Genomic DNA, 17,039 nt, shown 5'->3' on the forward strand with positions numbered 1-17,039 from the left:
ATCTGTTAAATCCATTATGTTCATAACGTCTGTTAGTTTCTCTACATCTCTGTTGAATTTCTGTTTCCATGATCGGTTATATGGTTCATTTTTGAGAAGATACCATGAGGTGCTGAGAAGTAGGTGTATCCTTTTGTTTTAGGATGAAATGTTCTATTAATATCTGTTAAGTACATTTGGGTCATAGCTTCTGTTAATTTCTCTATGTCTCTGTTTAATTTCTATTTCCATGGTCTGTCCATTGATGAGAGAGCTGTGTTGAACCCTTCTACTATTATTGTGTGAGGTACAAGGTGTGATTTGACCTTTAGTAAGGTTTCTTTTATGAATATATATGTCCTTGCATTTGGAGCATAGATATTTAGGATTGAGAGTTCATCTTGGTGGATTTTTCGTTTGATGAATATGACGTTTTCTTTCTTATCTTTTTTAATGACTTTTGGTTTATGCAACATTAGAATGACTACTCTCACTGGCTTCCTTGGACCATTTGCTTGGAAAGTCGTTTTCCAGTCTTTTACTCTGGGGTAGGGTCAATATTTGTCTCTTAAGTGTGTTTCCTATGGAGCAAAATGCTGGGTACTCTTTAAGTATCCAATCTGTCAGTCTGTATCTTTTTATTGGAGAATTGAGTCCATTTTTGTAGAGCGATATTAAGGAATAGTGCTTGTTGCTTTCTGGTATTTTTGTATTTAGAGGTGGTATTATGTTTGTGTGTTTCTCTTCTTTATTTTGGTTGCAAAGAGATTAACTTTCGTGCTTTTCCTTGGGTGTGGTTTCCCTCATTGTGTTGGGCTTTTATACATAATATCCTTTGTAGGGCTGTATTTGTAGAAAGAGATTTTGTAAATTAGGTTTTGTCATGGAATATCTTGGATTCTTCTTCTATCTTAATTGAGAGTTTTGCTGGATATAATAGCCTGGGCTCACAGTTGTGTTCTCTTAGGTTCTGTATGACTTCTGTCCAGGAACTCTGGCTCTCATAATCTCTGGTGAGTAGTCCAGTGTAATTCTTATAGGTCTGCCTTCATACGTTACTTGACCTTTTCCCCTTACTTCTTTGAAATTTCTTTCATTGTTTTCTGCATTTGGTATTTTGACGATTATGTGACAGGAGAAATTTCTTTTCTGTTACAGTCTGTTTGGAGTTCTGTATGTTTCTTGTATGTTTATGCACATCTCTTTCTTTAGGTTAGGGAAGTTTTCTTCTATAATATGTTGAAGATATTTACTGGCCCTTTAAGGTTGGAGTCTTCTCTCTCTTTATACCTATATTCCTTAGGTTTGAGCTTCTCATTCTTCCATGGATTTCCTGTATGTTTTGGGCTGAGAACTTTCTGCTTTTTCCATTGTCTTTGACGGTTCTTCTGATGTTTTCCATGGTATCATCTGCCCCTGAGATTCTATCTTCTCTTCCTTGTATTCTGTTGGTGAATCTCCCATCTACAACTCCTAATCTCTTCCCTAGATCTTCTCTCTCCAGGGTTGTCTCTCTTTGTGCTTTCTTTATTGTTTCTATTTACATTTTTCACTCATGGATGGTTTTGTTTAATTCCTTCTACTGCTTGGTTGTGTTTTCCTGTAATTCTTTAAGGGATTTTTGTGTTTCCTCTTTAAGGGCTTGTACTTGTTTACCGATGTTGTCCTGTATTTCCTTAAGGGAGTTATTTCTGACCTTCTTTAAGTCCCCCATCGTCATGATAAAACGGGATTTAAAATCTAAGTCTTGCCTTTCCAGTGTGTTTGGATATCCAATATTTCCTTTGAAGGGAGAACTGGACTCTGATGATGCCAAGTAGTCTTAGTTTCTGTTGTTTGTCTTCCTGTGCTTACTTCTCATCATCAGTTTGTCTCTGAAGTTAGCTTGTCTTGCTGTTTCTGGCTGTGGCTTGATTCTCCTGTAGGCCCGTGTGTCTGCACTCCTGTGGACCTCTTTTCCTGTTCACTTTCAGCCAGTTCCAAGAACAGAGTGTTCTGTTCTCAGGGTTGTAGTTGCTCCTGGCAGCTGATTTTCAGGTCTCAGGGAGGGCAGGAACTAGAAGCGTCGTGCCCCTGAATGCTCCTAGGTCCCTGTGTTCAGAGGGCACAGATGACACTAGGCATTTTCAAGTGGGGTCTGGAATGTTGCCAGAGAGTATACTCCTCAATTTCTCCCATTAGAAATTTTGTAACTAATTGCTAGATTGGTCAAGGAAGTTTAAGGCTGTTTAAAAATTAGGATAATACACAGGTTAAATTAAAAATGATAAAAAAGAGATATAAAAATTGTGGGAACACATTTGATATTTGGAGCCTAATTTTTTATTTATTTGTATATGTGTGTGTGTGTGTATATATGAATATTTACTTCTATATATGAACAGAGTAATTTCAAAAGTAATATTATTCTTAATGCTTTCACAATTTTAGATGACCCCACTGAGTCCACACGTAGAAGCAGCTTGACCCTCAAGAAGTTCTGATGTATCCAGCATCACAGAATCACAGGCTCACAGGTCAACAGGCTTGCAGTAGGGACAGACTCCAGTGAGAGACAGCTAGACCAATCAAACCCAGAGATATACAGATGGCAGCACTCTAGCACAAGGACATAAGCAACAGAAACCGTTAATACTTGGCAACATCAGAACCCAGTTCTCCCATCACAGCAAGCCCTGCACCCCCCACACACCTAAAGGATCCAGATCTACATGCTCATCTTTGTCTATTCCACACACCATTTGTGAGTAAACTGCATACTTTTCAACCCGATTGTTCACCCTTTTTACTCTTGAATAATATTGTACGTACAGCTAAAGCAAAGAGCATTAACAATGTGATAGTCCAAACAGTAATGAAATAAAGAAAGAATATTAAAAGGAGTAAGGGGATAAAAGAATAAAAATAGAAACAAGTCTGGTAGCTGGGAATATTTAACCATCTACTCTTTGTATTACAAACTTCCATTGTCCAAATTCAGTGCTTCAAAACCAAACGCATAAATGCTTCATGTTGTTAGGGTATCACTATGTGTATTTGGTTTTTTCAACTGTATTTTTTCTTGGATATTTTATGTATTTACATTTTAAATGTTACTCCCTTTCCCAGCCTCGGCCATCCCCTCCCCCTCCCTCTTATTCTATGAAGACGCTCCAATTCCCACCCACCCATTCCAAACTCAACACTGGCATTTCCCTACATTGAGGAAACAAGCCTTCACAGGACCAAGGGCTTCCCTTCCTATTGATGGGGACAATGCCATCCTCTGCTACATATGTGGCTGGAGTCATGGGTCCTTCCATGTGTACTCATTGGTTGCTGGTTTAGTCCTTGGGAGCTCTTGTGTGAGGTCTCATTGGATGATACTGTTGTTCTTCCTAAGGTGTTGCAAGCCGCTTCACCTACTTCTCTAACTCCGTAATTGGGGTCCTATTGTTCAACCCAAAGGTTAGCCCATCTGTATCAGTCAGGCTCTGGCAGAGCGTCTCAAAGACACCCATATCTGTCTCTTGTCAGCAAGCACATCTTGTCATCAGCAATAGTGACTGGATTTAGAGGCTGAATATGGGAAGGATTCCCATGTGGGGCAGTCTCTGGATGACCTTTTCCTCAGTTCCTGATACACTCTATGTCCCTGTATGTCCTCCCATGAGTATTTTGCTCTCACTTTTATGAAGGAATGAAGATCACCATTTTTATCTTCCCACTTCTTGAGCTTCATATGGTTTGTGACTCGTTTCTAACATATTCTGAGCTTATGAGCTAATATCTATTTATCAGTGAGTGGTAACATGTGTGTTCTTTTGTGACTGGGTTACCTCATTCAGGATGATATTTTCTAGTTCCATTAATTTTCATAAGCATTTCATGTAGTCATTGTTTTTAAGAGCTGAGTAGTATTCCATTGTGTAAATGTACCAGATTATCTGTATCCATTTCTCTGATGAAGGACATCTGGCTTCTTTCCAGCTTCTGGGAATTATATAAATAAGACTGGTATGAACATAGTGGAGCATGTGTCCTTCTTATATTTTGGAACATCTTTTGGGTATATGCTCAGGAATGGTATGGCAGGGTCCTCAGGTAGTACTACGTCCATTTTTCTGAGGAATCTCCAGACTGATTTTTAGATTGGTTGTACCAGCTTGCAATCTCACCAACAATGGAGGAGTCTTTCTCTTTTTCAGCATCCTCAATGGGTACTTTTGCCACCTGAGTTTTTGATCTTAGCCATTCTAACTGGTATGAGGTGGAATCTCAGGATTGTTTTGATTAGCATTTCCTTGTTGACTAAGGCTGTTGAACATTTCCTTAGGTATTTCTCAGCCATTCAATATGCCTCAGGTGAGAATTCTTTTTTGAGCTCTGCACCCCATTTTTAATAGGGTTATTTGACTCTCTGGAGTCTAACTTCTTTAGTTCTTTGTATATGTTCAATATTTGCCCTCTATTGGATAGGATTGGTAAAGAACTTTTCCAAACATGTTGTTTGCTGTTTTGTCCTAATGACAGTGTCCTTTGCCTTACAGAAGCCTTGCAATTTTATGAGGTCCCATTTCTCATTTCCCGATCTTAGAGCAGAAGCCATTGGTATTCTGATCAGGAAACTTTTCCCAGTGCCCATGTGTTTGAGGCTCTTCCCCACTTTTTCTTTTATTAATTTGAGTGTATCTGGTTTTATGTGGAGGTCCTTGATCCCCCTGTATTTGAGCTTGGTACAGGGTGATATGAATGGATCGATTTGCACTCTTCTACATGGTGATCCCCAGTTGAACCAGTGCCATTTTTTGAAAGTGCAATATTGTTTCGTGTTTGATCATAGCAATAGAAACCAAAGTAGGGCACGGTTCATTCAGGGTTAGAGGGTTATCCTAATGTTTACATTAGGATAGTCTATGAAATTTTTATTAACTCTAATGTGAAGTCTATGTAGTAATAGACATATGGCATGCTTCCTTAATCTGGTTCTAGCACCAGAGTTCTAAGTCTATTACCAAATATAAATGCTTGATATCTCTGGGCATTTCATTTTTTTCTATCCCAACTTAATTTAGGTATTACCCTTCTTATTCAAGTAATTTAAGAAATTCCTAGTGGATTCATTCTTGTAGTATATGGGTGTGAGTTAAAATATTACAGCTCCAATAATTTCTTTCGTAGTATATATTGGTCACAAATATATAATGCCCAGGGGTTTTATTGATCCTCATACATAAATAATAGTTCTCCATAGTATTCATTGGAGGTTGGTTTCAGGCATCCCATGAATACCAAAAGCTATGAATATTAAAAATCCCTTCTAGAAAATGACGTATTTACATATAACATACATATAGCCTCTTATGTAAGTTAAACTATATTTAAGTTACTTGTAATATGTCAAAGAAATGCCTTATAAATAGTTGTTATGCTCTATTTTTTGAGAATAATCAGAAGGCAAGGCATAAATGTTCATCCTAGATGCAATTCTCACATATTTTCATTCTGATGTTGGCTGAATCCTCAACAGCAGAATTCATGGACAATTTTCAAGTCATGTCTATAGAAGAACTCGCTGGAGTCTTATGCCTTCAACATGAAAGCAACTGTTGAGGATGAGAAACTTCAAGGCAAGATAAATGATGAAGACAAACAGAAGATTCTTGACAAGTGCAATGAAATCATCAGCTGGCTGGATAAGAACCAGACTGCGTAGAAGGAAGAATTTGAGCATCAGCAGAAAGAACTGGAGAAGGTCTGCAACCCTCTCATCACCAAGTTGTACCAGAGTGCTGGTGGCAAGCCTGGAGGAATGCCTGGTGGCTTCCCTGGTGGAGGAGCTCCTCCATCTGGTGGTGGTTCTTCAGGCCCCACCATTGAAGAGGTGAATTAAGTCAAAGTAGAGGGTATAGCATTGTTCCACAGGGACCCAAAACAAGCAACATGGAATAATAAAACTATTTAAATTGGCACCAAAAAAATCTTTCCTTATTCATTAGAAAAACATACAGGATTAGAGAATCATACAGGAGATGAAGATGTAGACAGGTTCAAAAGGCTAGCACCGAGGAGTACAGATGCCATCCCTGTGGAAGCAAGACTTTCAGAAGCTTTGCCTTCCTGGGCTGAAATGTCTTCTGTACGTTCCCAGGGGGTGCTGAAGAGAACAGTGGTCATGGATGGTCACACAAAGGGGAAGATCCTTCTTAACCTCCAAGAGAGCTGGGAAACTCGATCATCTCATTTCCAGTTGCATCACTGGCCACTCCAGGCCCTTCAGTACATGTGATCACCCAGAGATTCCCCTGCCAGACATAACTCTCAGGGACATATCCCTCTACAACTACAGGAGGGAAGGAAGCAGGCCCTACTCCACCAAGGTCCTTCAAGTCTTGGGAACCCACATGTGCTCCCCCCACTGATGATGAGGCTACAGTAGCCCCAGCACTCAGCCCAGCATCTTGGCTTTGATTCTCTGTAAACACAGTAAAGGCAAGACTCACCCTTCCTTGCCCATTCATAACCAAGTACCCATGAGTCCCAGGGTGGGGTTCAAGTCCCAGGCAGGTGATGGGACAGCACACATATCTCTCAGTGTGCCTCCAGCTTTGGTCTAGAGCAGAGAGTGGTTTGGCATTGCTAGGTCCATGGCATTGTTGTTTCTTTTTTGTACACATGACAACATGAAGCAGAGGTTTGCTGCCATCTCAGAGAGGGCAATACTGTTTGCTGGTGGAGAAAGATGATTTGATATGTGCATAGAGCCTGCTCTAAACAAGTGCCACAGACAGCAATACCGTGGCTTCAAAGGGGAGGGAAATTATAAAGCAGGGACAATAGGGTTGATTTTTTAAAATTAGACTTGTTTGAAATCTTCGTTCAAACCAAATGAGATCTGCTTAGCTGCACACACGGAAGAGGCCAAAAGGAAAATAACTGTTCAGCCTCGGTTACTAATCCTGTCTTTAAAAGCATGCATTTTTGTAATGTACATGATTGGAAGGCAGGTGAGGCTAAGACTGCTTCATCAGGGCATCCTTGCCTGCTAAACTGGGAAAAGAAGAGACCTAGTAGACAGGAGAGTACCCTCAGTCCCCGGGGAGGAGGCAAGTCCATCAGTGGTGACAGATGAGTCCCAGGTCACTGTGCTGGGCACATCCTGGTGACAGTAGACTCAGTCTCAGCCATGCCAGTGTTATAATGCCTTTGTCTGCCAAGTCACAGAGAAAATTCATGCTTTTTCTTTCTGTCTTAGTTGGGTCCGCTTGGAAGGCACCCAACCAAGCCAGACTCTGTGTCCTCCAGCAGGGGGCAGCACTACATAAGATTATTGTTTGAGATGGCCAGATTTCCACTATTATTACTAAGTATTATTACAGATTACAGTATTTCCCGTAGGTGGCTGCTTTGTACAGAGGTTATTTGTTTATTTGTTCTTAGAGGCACAGGTTGGACATCCCAGCAGAGCCCCGAGCCCTAACTAGTTAAAAGCTCATGGTGCTAATATTGCATGCTGTGTTTTTGTCTGCCCCTCTGGTGTGGGTCCCCAGGACTGTGTAATCTGTCTCTGTGTATATGGATGTCCAGTGTGGCTTTGGGCCCTTCCCTTTCATTTGACTCTTCTCTACTGCACTCAAATAAAATGTATATTATATATGACCTCATTATAGACCTTTACAGGGGGAAACTTTGCTTAAAGAAAAATGCCTTTGGAAACATATTTAAGCAGATCTTGACACTTTACTAGGAAAACAACATCATTCCCAAGCAGCTCACCTTAATACGGGTGTCCAGGACCAAAAGTTCTTAAGCGTGAATATGATATGTTGGAGAAATGGCTCATTGGTTAAGATCTCATACTACTTTTGTTGAGGACATGTTCAGTTCCCAACACCCATGTCTAGCAACTCCAGCTCCAGGAGTTCCAATACCTAAGGTCTCTACAAACACCTATACTCATGGGCACATATCAGATAGAGATATGTAACTAAAAATGATCAGATATTTAAAACATGATGACCAAGCTTTCAGTAATTATTTAATCAGTTTAACATACAGTAACCTCCTTCTCCCTTGTCTCAGCTTTGTGACGTTCCAGGGTATTTATGCTTCTGTAGACATCACTGACTGTAAGCTACCTTTCAATAAACTGATTTTGTACTGTAGCTGAGAATAATCCTTGGCTTTCTTTGGGCAACCCAGATCCAAGCCATCTTACATTTACAGTCAGAGTTAACTTGAAGAAATCTTTCAGTTCATCTCTCTGATGATTCTGTGCCCATGTTAGTTAAAAATTCTCACAAAGTAAAATGCTGGGGCCACATGAATTGGGATGAGTACACATGGCTTGCATGACATTTTCTTTTCTTCTTGAGGCATGGGATCATATATCGAAGGCTGACCTCACACTCACTTTATTGCTAATGATAACTTTGAATTTCTGATCATCTACTTCTGCCCAAAAGTGCTTGAATTATAGACATGTAACATCACATTGGTACATGCTGGGAACAAACTCAGGCCTTTTGGCATGCTAGGCAAGGACTCTACCAACTGGGCTACATTCCAGACCATGCTTGATGTTATCTCTTAGAGACTTACTCTGTGTGTGTGTGTGTGTGTGTGGGTGTGTGTGTGTGTGTGTCTGTGTGTGAGTGTGTGTGTGTGTATGTGTGTGTGTGTGTTTTCACACACTGTGAACACAGTGTGCACACATGTTGTTGATAAATTGTGGGGTTTGGAGTTACCACTGAAATTTCCAGGCTTTTGTCACTAAGAGCAAGGCATTGGACCAGGGACACATAGGATATTGGTAGAAAGTAAGGAATGTTTTCTTCTCTTATTAAGGAAGAAAAGTTAGAGCCAATCTTGGAGTCAGATCAAAGGCTCAAAATATGGGTCATGGGGGTTTTGCATCTTTATAAATCATTTACACAGATCCTACCTTTCCTCACATGCCTATGCTATGGGATTTTCTCAGATATGTTCTAATTGTTATATGTATCCTTTGGTTGAGAAAATGGGGGTTCCACGATTTTTCTGTCCTTGATTGTAATCTCTCCACATTACGCTTCTGCTCCTTGATCCTGAGTCCATAGACTATTTAACTTTTGATTGTATTATTTGGGAAGACGTTTAAAACTGCCAAAGGATAACAATTATGTCAGTATATCTTTGACTTTCCCCCATGCTTCTGTTATCTCACAGCTGTGACTGGAAGATTAGGAAGGATGGCCACTAATGTGTCAAATTCCTAGAGCAGGATTGTCCTGTCACTCTTAGGTTTAGTTAGACTGTCTGTAGTGAGGCTCAGATATCCTACTATTTAATTTGTAGTTCCCACACTCAGAAGAGATTGGCATATTAAAGTACATAACCTTAACAGTCCTCAGAGAAAGCCAAAGCTGTGCACAAGTTAAAGTGACAAAGTCCAATTTTATTCAGGGTAGTATAACAAAAGAGACCCAGGTACTGAGCTGGCCTGTGTTCTAAACACACGAGAGATACATGGGGATGTATAGTCAAGAAACATGGAGCTCATGGTTGATACCAACATGGGTGAATTTTAGTAACCCCTACCTTGAAAGCTTCCTGCTGAAGGCAGGCAAGCATGCACAGATATCAAGGGTGTGGATAGAAACATTTCTGTAAGATAGGGAGGGGGTGATTGTGTATATGTGGGTTCTTGCTAAACTGCCTTGGCGACTGCTAAATCTTGAGTGAACAAAGATGTACACACAAAGCACACAGGCCAAGGAGAAGGTTCAAAGTCTAACTAAAGTTTGATTTGTGTAAGAATCTGTGTCAGATACCCGACTGTATGCAATGTAATTGGACAGGGCTACAAAGGGTATTGTAGCTGGACCCAGAATTTTTCAAGAATCTCTCTTTCTCTAAAGAAATATAAGGTTGGGCCCCAAAGATATCTGAGGATAGCCCTGCTGTCATCTCGGTGAAACTTTACTCATCCTTTTTAATCCTATGACCTCCAGCAGATGATAGGACAACAGTTCATTGTACATACTGACCATGAACAAAATAAAACCAAAACCAAAAACAAGGAGAAGTATATTCTGAGGCAACTCTGAGTGAATACTGCATAGGAGTACAGATTCGGGTTTTCCAGAATTAAAGACTCTATTGGGGAAGAGGTTGGCATGAGGTCTTATAGCCATAGAACAAAAGATAATAAATCAATACACAAATACAGGGGAAAGAACATTTAGTGGGCAGCCTACAGCACAGCAGGAAAATGTCCCGCTGATGATATTCTTCTTTTCCGCATTACTGAAAAGCCAGTCGTTGGCTGGGTTCAACAATACATTTCAAATGTTTTATATAACAGGCACAAAGATCCTAGGTCAGCTACAAAGGTTGGTAATAAGTTTAAAGACCCCAAAGATAGTACAAGATAATTTTGGCTTCCGATGATTCATCCCCTGTGTAGTGGTCAAGTACTCCTCAGTCACTTTGAGCAGTCTTCAACACAGATGTCGTTTTTTCAGTGAACCTGCACTTACATTAGAAACAAGAGACTTGGTGCTTTTAGAAGCAGAGTCACTGGGAGAAGCTGCACAGGGCCCGCCCCTCTGCACTGGTCCCGCCTTCTTCCTCTCATTGGCTGAGATTCTCAGCGCGTCACTCCGGCGACCAGGTTGTGACCGCCCTCCCAGCAGAGAGGGAATCAAACCCCAGGAAAAGGCGCCTGTGTGCAGGTATAGAGATCTAGTCTGGGTCAGGGCTATGGAAGGTGTGGAAACCCTGTTTCCTTGGTTACCTGAGAGGGCGGAGTAACAGCTCTGGTTGACCAGGCAGGTTAGGCAGGTCGGGATTCCCTTGCCAGGGTGATAATCCACCTCGGACCACATAGCTGAGGTAAAGAAGGGAGCAGGCTGCTTTAGAGGATCAGGGTCTCGACCTCAGCAGGTCATGGGGGGAAGGTGGAGGGCTACTCTGCGGGGTTGTACCGCGCCAGGGGAAAGGTTGGTGGCCAGTGCTTGTCCTGCCCAGGTTCACTGAACTTGAGCCCTGCATGGTTGCCTACTGAGGCGGTCCCTTGCCCCAAGGGCTCTGGCACTGGGGCGGACCCCATGCAAACTTTACTAAGCAGGGCGCTGGTGCGGCAGGCCAGGGCCCTCAGGGGTCTCTTCACCCGAGGTAGTAGTGCTCAACTGGAAGTTCCCTACCCTCAGCTTGCCTGGTCCTAACCAGCAGGTGATTGAGGGAACTGACAGGTTGAGGGTGTCTCACTTTAAGCCTTGGGCCCATCTCATTCTCACTCAGGTGCTCCAAGTTCCTGCTCTCCTTTCCCTGCCTGTGACACCTGCTGCTGCACTCCACACACCACCCTTCCTGGTTCATGCTCATCTCTGGAGAGGTGGCTGAGATGCTAATATTATAGGGAAATAAACCAGGGAGATTTCCTCTGCCACCTGAAGCCAACATTCATGAAGGGTTGGAGCTCAGGCAGTCAAGAAAAGTGTCTTTTTCCAATCCTGAGAGAGACAAACAAAACAGCAAATCATTCTTCTCTCTGGCTCTGTCTCTATCTGTCTCTCTGTCTCTCTCTCTCTCTGCTCTCTCTCTCTCTCTCTCTCTCTCTCTCTCTCTCTCTCTCTCTCTCTCACACACACACACACACACACACACACACACACACACACACACACACACCACAACACAGACAGACAAAGATCTGCTCTTGCTTGATAGATGTGTGAGAAAAAAATTGTTGGTTCGTGTTGAATGCCATTTATGTTGAATTCTGGCCAGTATTTCTTTAAGCATCAAATTCATTTTCCATTTACTCCAGGGTTTGTTTAACAGACTGGTAAGGCACAGTGATTTGTGTCTTTTCTTCCTGAAGGCCCTTGGATGTTCTACCCTTATGTTAAGTTCCACATCTAGTAACCTTATACTAATCCACACCTAGTAATCTTATAGTAATAAAGATGTTGTTATGTAGTTAATTGGTAGGCGGTGTCTGTATGTAAAGAGCTTTGCAGGTAACTTTTCTGTTGCTCTTTGCTGTCATCCACATTTTTACTAATACATACAGACATTGAGAGACTTTGTGAGAGGACATGAGGGAGATGGGTTCTCTGATTTAGTTTCCATTAAGATACTTCCCAAACAATAACTTTCATATACAGCATATGTATTTAATAAAGATCTGTTAAGTATCTATTGTGCAAGAGACGCTTTTCAAAAGCAGGTGAATATCACCTCTTGGGACAGCCGTCTTCTAGAAGAACTTCAGATCATAAATAAATAGAATATGCCCTTGTCAGATGATGTTAAAGAACTTAAGAGAAAATGCAGGGAGAAGGCAGAGCCAGAAATGGGTTTCAATATGACTAGATGTCTTCTATACTTTTCAAATATATTTTATGCATGCGAGTGTGTGTGTGTGTTTGTGTGTGTTTGTGTGTGTGTGTGTGTGTGTGTGTGTGTGTGTGTGTGTGTATACCTGGTTGTGAGCATTGTTCGCATGCACAGTCTAGAGGAGGAGTTCGGGTGTCCTGCTCTATCATTATCCTGCTTAGTGCTTTGAGATGGTGTCTGAACTTGAAGCTAGGTTGGCATGCCAGCACCAATATTTCGTCTGCAGCTCTCAAGGCTTTGGTTTAGATGCACATATGTAGTCAGATGTGCTTTTTATGGAGATTTAAACTCGGGTTTATGTTTGCCCAGCAAACACCCATATACACTGACCTAGTTCCCTTAAGGCTGATTGTATATGATTTCTTTTTTTCCGAATTTGCTCCTTTTTTATTTATTTTCATTATTCATTTTAATTTTTATTGGGTATTTTTATTTACATTTCTCTTTTTCTTTTCTTTTCTATTTTTTTAAAATGTATTTACATTTCAAATGTTATTCCCTTTCGTGGTTTCCTATCCATAACCCCCATCCCATTCACCCTCCCAGTTCTTTTATAATTTTTTTTCCTCCCCAAACATCTCCCTTTCCTGTCTCCCCGCCCTGAAATTCCACTACAGTGAGAGGTCCAGACTTGGCAGGACAAAGGGTTTCTCCTCCCATTGGTACCCAACAAGGCCATGCTCTGCTACATGAAGCTGGAGCCATGGGTCTGTTCATGTGTACTCTGTGGGTAGTGGATTAGTCCCTAGGAGCTCTGGTTGATTAGAATTGTTGTTCTTTTGGGCTTTTTGTTTTATGATGGAACATCTTTTGGGAATACGGCCAGGACAGGTATAGCAGGGTCCTCAGACAGTCCAATTTTCAATTTTCTGAAGAACCTCCAGAGGGATTTCCAGAGAGGTTGTACCAGTTTGCAATCCACCAAACAATGGAGGAGTGTTCCTCTTTCCCCACATCCTCTCCACCATCTTCTGTCACCTGAGTTTTTATCTTAGTCATTCTGACTGGTATGAGATGGATTCTCAGGGTTGTTTCAATTTGCATTCTCTGGATGACTCCAGATGTATGCTCAACATTTCTTTAGGTGTTTCTCCGACATTCGATATACCACAGCTGAGAATTCTTTGTTTAGCTCTGTACCCCGTTTTTTTCATAGGTTTATCTGACTCACTGGAGTCTAACTTCTTGAATTCTTTGTATATTTTGGATATTAGCCCTCTATCAGATGTAGGATTGTTAAAGATCTTTTCCCACTCTGTTGGTTAAAGTCACACCATGGCATTATATATTATTTGGGACTAATATGAAGGGTATCATTTCCCTAATTTCTTTCTCAGCCTGTTTATCCTTTGAATAGAGGATGGCTACTGATTTGTTTGAGTTAATTTTATATCGAGCCACTTTGCTCTTTGTCAGGCTTAGTAGTTCTCTGGTTCAACTTCTGTGGTCACTTAAGTATTCTATCATATCATCTGCGAATAGTGATATTTTGACTTCTTCCTTTCCACTTTGTATCTCTTTGACCTTCATTTGTTGTCTGATTACTCTGGCTAAGACTTCAAGAACTATATTCAATAAGCCGCAAGAAATTGGGCAACTTTGTCTACTCCCTGATTTTAATGGGACTGTTTCATTTTTCTATCCATGTAGTTTGATGTTGGCTACTGTTTGCTGTATATTGCTTTTACTATGTTTAGGTACCGACCTTTATACCAGGACTTTTATTATGAAGGGGTGTTGAATTTTGTCCATTGCTTTCTCAGCATCTAATGAAATGATCATGTGTTTTTTATCTTTGAGGTTTTTTTTTATAAAGTGAATTCTGTTAATGGACTTCCATATATTGAACCATCCCTCTCTTCCTGGGGTGAAGTCTACTTGATCATGACGGTTGTTCATTTTATGTATTCTTTGATCCTGTTGCGAAAATTTTATTGAGTATTTTTGCATTGATATTCAGAAGGGAATTTGGTCTGTAGTTCTCTTTAATGTTGGGTCTTTCTGTGGTTTCAGTAAAGTAATTGTGACTTCATAGAAGGCATTTGGTAGTGCTTTCTCCATTTCTATTTTGTAGAATGGTTTGGAGAGCATTGGTATGAGGTCTTCTATTAATGTCTGATAGAATTCTGCATTAAACCCATCTTCTGGTGGGCTATTTTTGATTCGCAGACTTTTAATAACTGGTTCTAATTCTTTAGGAGTTATGAGGCAATTTCAGTGGTTTATCTGTTCCTTGTTTATCTTTGGTACTTGGTATTTGTCTAGAAAACTGTCCATTTCCTCCAGATTTTTAAGTTTTGTTAAATTTGGCCTTTCTTAATAGGACCTGATGATTTTTTTCATTTCCTCAGATTCTGTTGTTATGTCTCCTCTTTTATTTCTGATTTTGTTTATTTGGACACACTCTCTGTGCCCTCAGGTTAGTCTGTCTAAGGGTTTATCTATCTTATTGATTTTCTCAGAGAACCAGCTCTTGGTTTTGTTGGTTCTTTGTATAGACATTTTTGTTTCTACTTGGTTGATTTCAGCCCTGAGAATGATTATATCCTACCTTCTACTGCTCTTGTTTGCAGTTGCCTTGTTTTGATCTGCAGATTTTAGGTGTGCTGTCAAGCTGCTGATTTGCGCTCTCTCCTGTTGTTTGCTTTTTTCAGGCAGTCACACCTATGAGATTTCCTCTTCACACAGCTTCCATTGTGTCCCATCAGTTTGGGAATGTTGTAACTTCATTTTCATTAAACTCTAAGGAGTGTTCTAATTTCTTTCTTTATTCCTTCCTTGACTAAGGTATATGTGTGTAGAACATTGTTCAACTTCCATGTATATGTGGGTGTTCTTTCATTATTGTTGTTATTGAAGATCAGCCTTAGTCTGTGGAATATGATGGATTGCATGCGATTATTTCTATCTTCCTGTATATGTTGAGGTGTGTTTTATGACCCGTCATATGGTCAGTTTTTGAGAAGATACCATGAGGTGCTGAAAAGAAGGTGACTCCGGAGTCTGACTCCTTGGTCCCTGGTTTCCAACAGGGCTCCTGTCAGGACTGTGGCCCTGTCTGTAGCAGACCTCCTGTGAGGGCCTTCCAACTGGAGGATATTCAAAGGGGCAGAGAAGCTGCTGATATGTTGCCCAGGCTGCAGTAGATCTCCTGGGAGGCCTTCAGACTGTGGCGTCTTCACAGGAACATTCAAACTGTGTCCTGTGTGAAGCTGTTCTGGGGACACAGATAAAGGGGGGTGACAATGGACTGTGGTTTCTCTTTCCTTGAGGGCAGCCACAGAACAGGGAGGCCTTTTATTGTTTTTGGCAACTGCCCTGCATGTCACAGAGACCCTGGGAGGCCTCCAGATTGTGGTGTCAATTTCCCAGTTGCCCTGTATAAAGAGGACCTCTTGGAATGCCCTCAACTGTGGTGTCCTGTGTGCATTACATCTCCTGGGATGTCTCAAATTGTGTTGTCAGATGCCCTGGGTGTAGCAGATTTCCTTGGATGCCTCAGCATGCGGTATCAAATGTTCTGAGTGCAGTAGTTCTTCTGATACACTTCAGGATATTACGCCTAATGTTCAGAGTGCAGTGGATCCTCTGTTAAGCCTCAAGATATAGTATCTTCCAGGAAGCAGACTAGCTAGCAGTCTGTCCCTGCAGAAAGGTAGAGGCAGAAAGTCTGTCTGACATTTTCTTCAGTGAAAGTCACTGCTGGTTTATCACACTCTGTAGGACTAAATTCCTCATGTGAAAAAGGCTTTATTTCAAGGGTGAGGTTACCACTTCCACTGGTGTGGTCAAACCATGAGAATCTGAAGATTCAAAATTCTCATCTTCAACAGGGTCCTTCCACACACCCCATTTCAAGTGATAGGATCCCATTCTTTGTCAGTTAATGTCTTTACTGTAACTGCTGAAGCTTGAATTTTCACTCTAATTCAGCCAAACTAAAGAGGGCTGAAGTTTGATGTTCTGCAACTCAAGATCTATGACTGCTAGAGAAAACTTCTCTCCAAGGACACACTTAGTAAATTTTACACTGTTTACTTGCATCTGGAACCATTTAATTTTATCATACACCTCATTCGTTTCCTTCATCCATTTTTCCAGAGATACTAAGAGCATCAAGCCAGCAAAATCATTTTTTGATTTTTCCCCCAACTTGTAGAAAATTTTGTATACCTAATCACCAAAGTCATGAAGATAATCAAAGGCATTGGCTTCTTTAAGTTTGAAAGACAGTATCAACCACAGATCTTCAATATTTTCCGACCCCCAGAAGACAGAGTATGTGTGGAGGTTTCAGTAGTTGAATGAGCTGGTGAATTATTAAACCAACTCCACATTCCTAAAAGTCTCGTATTTACACATCTGCTCCTCTAGAACCATTCCAGGTACCAACTTATGTATGGGTCAGAGTTCTCTAGACTCACAGAATTTATAGGTAGTCTCTGTATAGTAAGGGAACTTGTTGATGACATACAGTCTGTAGTCCAACTCCCCAACCATGGTCAGCAGCAGCTGTGAATGTTGTCCAAGGATATAGCAGTGTCTTAGTCCCACAAGACAGGCAGGCTAAGAAGAGAGAACCTTTCTTATTCCAAAGTCTTTATGTAGGTCTCCAGCAGAAGGTGTCTGGAACTTGCTTTGTCCCAGATGACCTTGAACTCTGAGATCGCCAAGCCTTAGTCTCCTGGAATTCATAG

General features: G+C 41.1%; 2 long non-coding RNA genes across 7 annotated transcripts in view; both read left to right on the forward strand.

Moving 5' to 3' along the window:
- The window catches only part of LOC148000340 (uncharacterized), a 39,360-nt gene extending 33,420 nt beyond the window's left edge, over positions 1–5,940 (forward strand). For 2 of the 3 annotated variants that reach the window (XR_015641982.1, XR_015641983.1), the window contains 2 exons: positions 2,410–2,722; positions 5,492–5,940. This is a non-coding gene — a long non-coding RNA (uncharacterized LOC148000340). Of the gene's footprint in view, positions 1–2,409; positions 2,723–5,488 lie in introns of all 3 variants that reach the window. The other variant, XR_015641981.1, reaches the window with a different exon arrangement.
- Positions 5,941–10,603: 4,663 nt separating this feature from the next.
- LOC148000341 (uncharacterized) overlaps positions 10,604–17,039 on the forward strand; it is a 73,720-nt gene continuing 67,284 nt past the window's right edge. For 2 of the 4 annotated variants that reach the window (XR_015641974.1, XR_015641980.1), the window contains exon 1: positions 10,697–10,833. This is a non-coding gene — a long non-coding RNA (uncharacterized LOC148000341). Of the gene's footprint in view, positions 10,674–10,696; positions 10,834–17,039 lie in introns of those variants that run through there. The other 2 variants (XR_015641979.1, XR_015641973.1) reach the window with 2 other exon arrangements.

This window comes from Rattus norvegicus, chromosome 17 (genome assembly GCF_021556685.1).
Source record: "Rattus norvegicus strain SHRSP/BbbUtx chromosome 17, alternate assembly SHRSP_T2T, whole genome shotgun sequence".
NCBI lineage: Eukaryota > Metazoa > Chordata > Mammalia > Rodentia > Muridae > Rattus > Rattus norvegicus.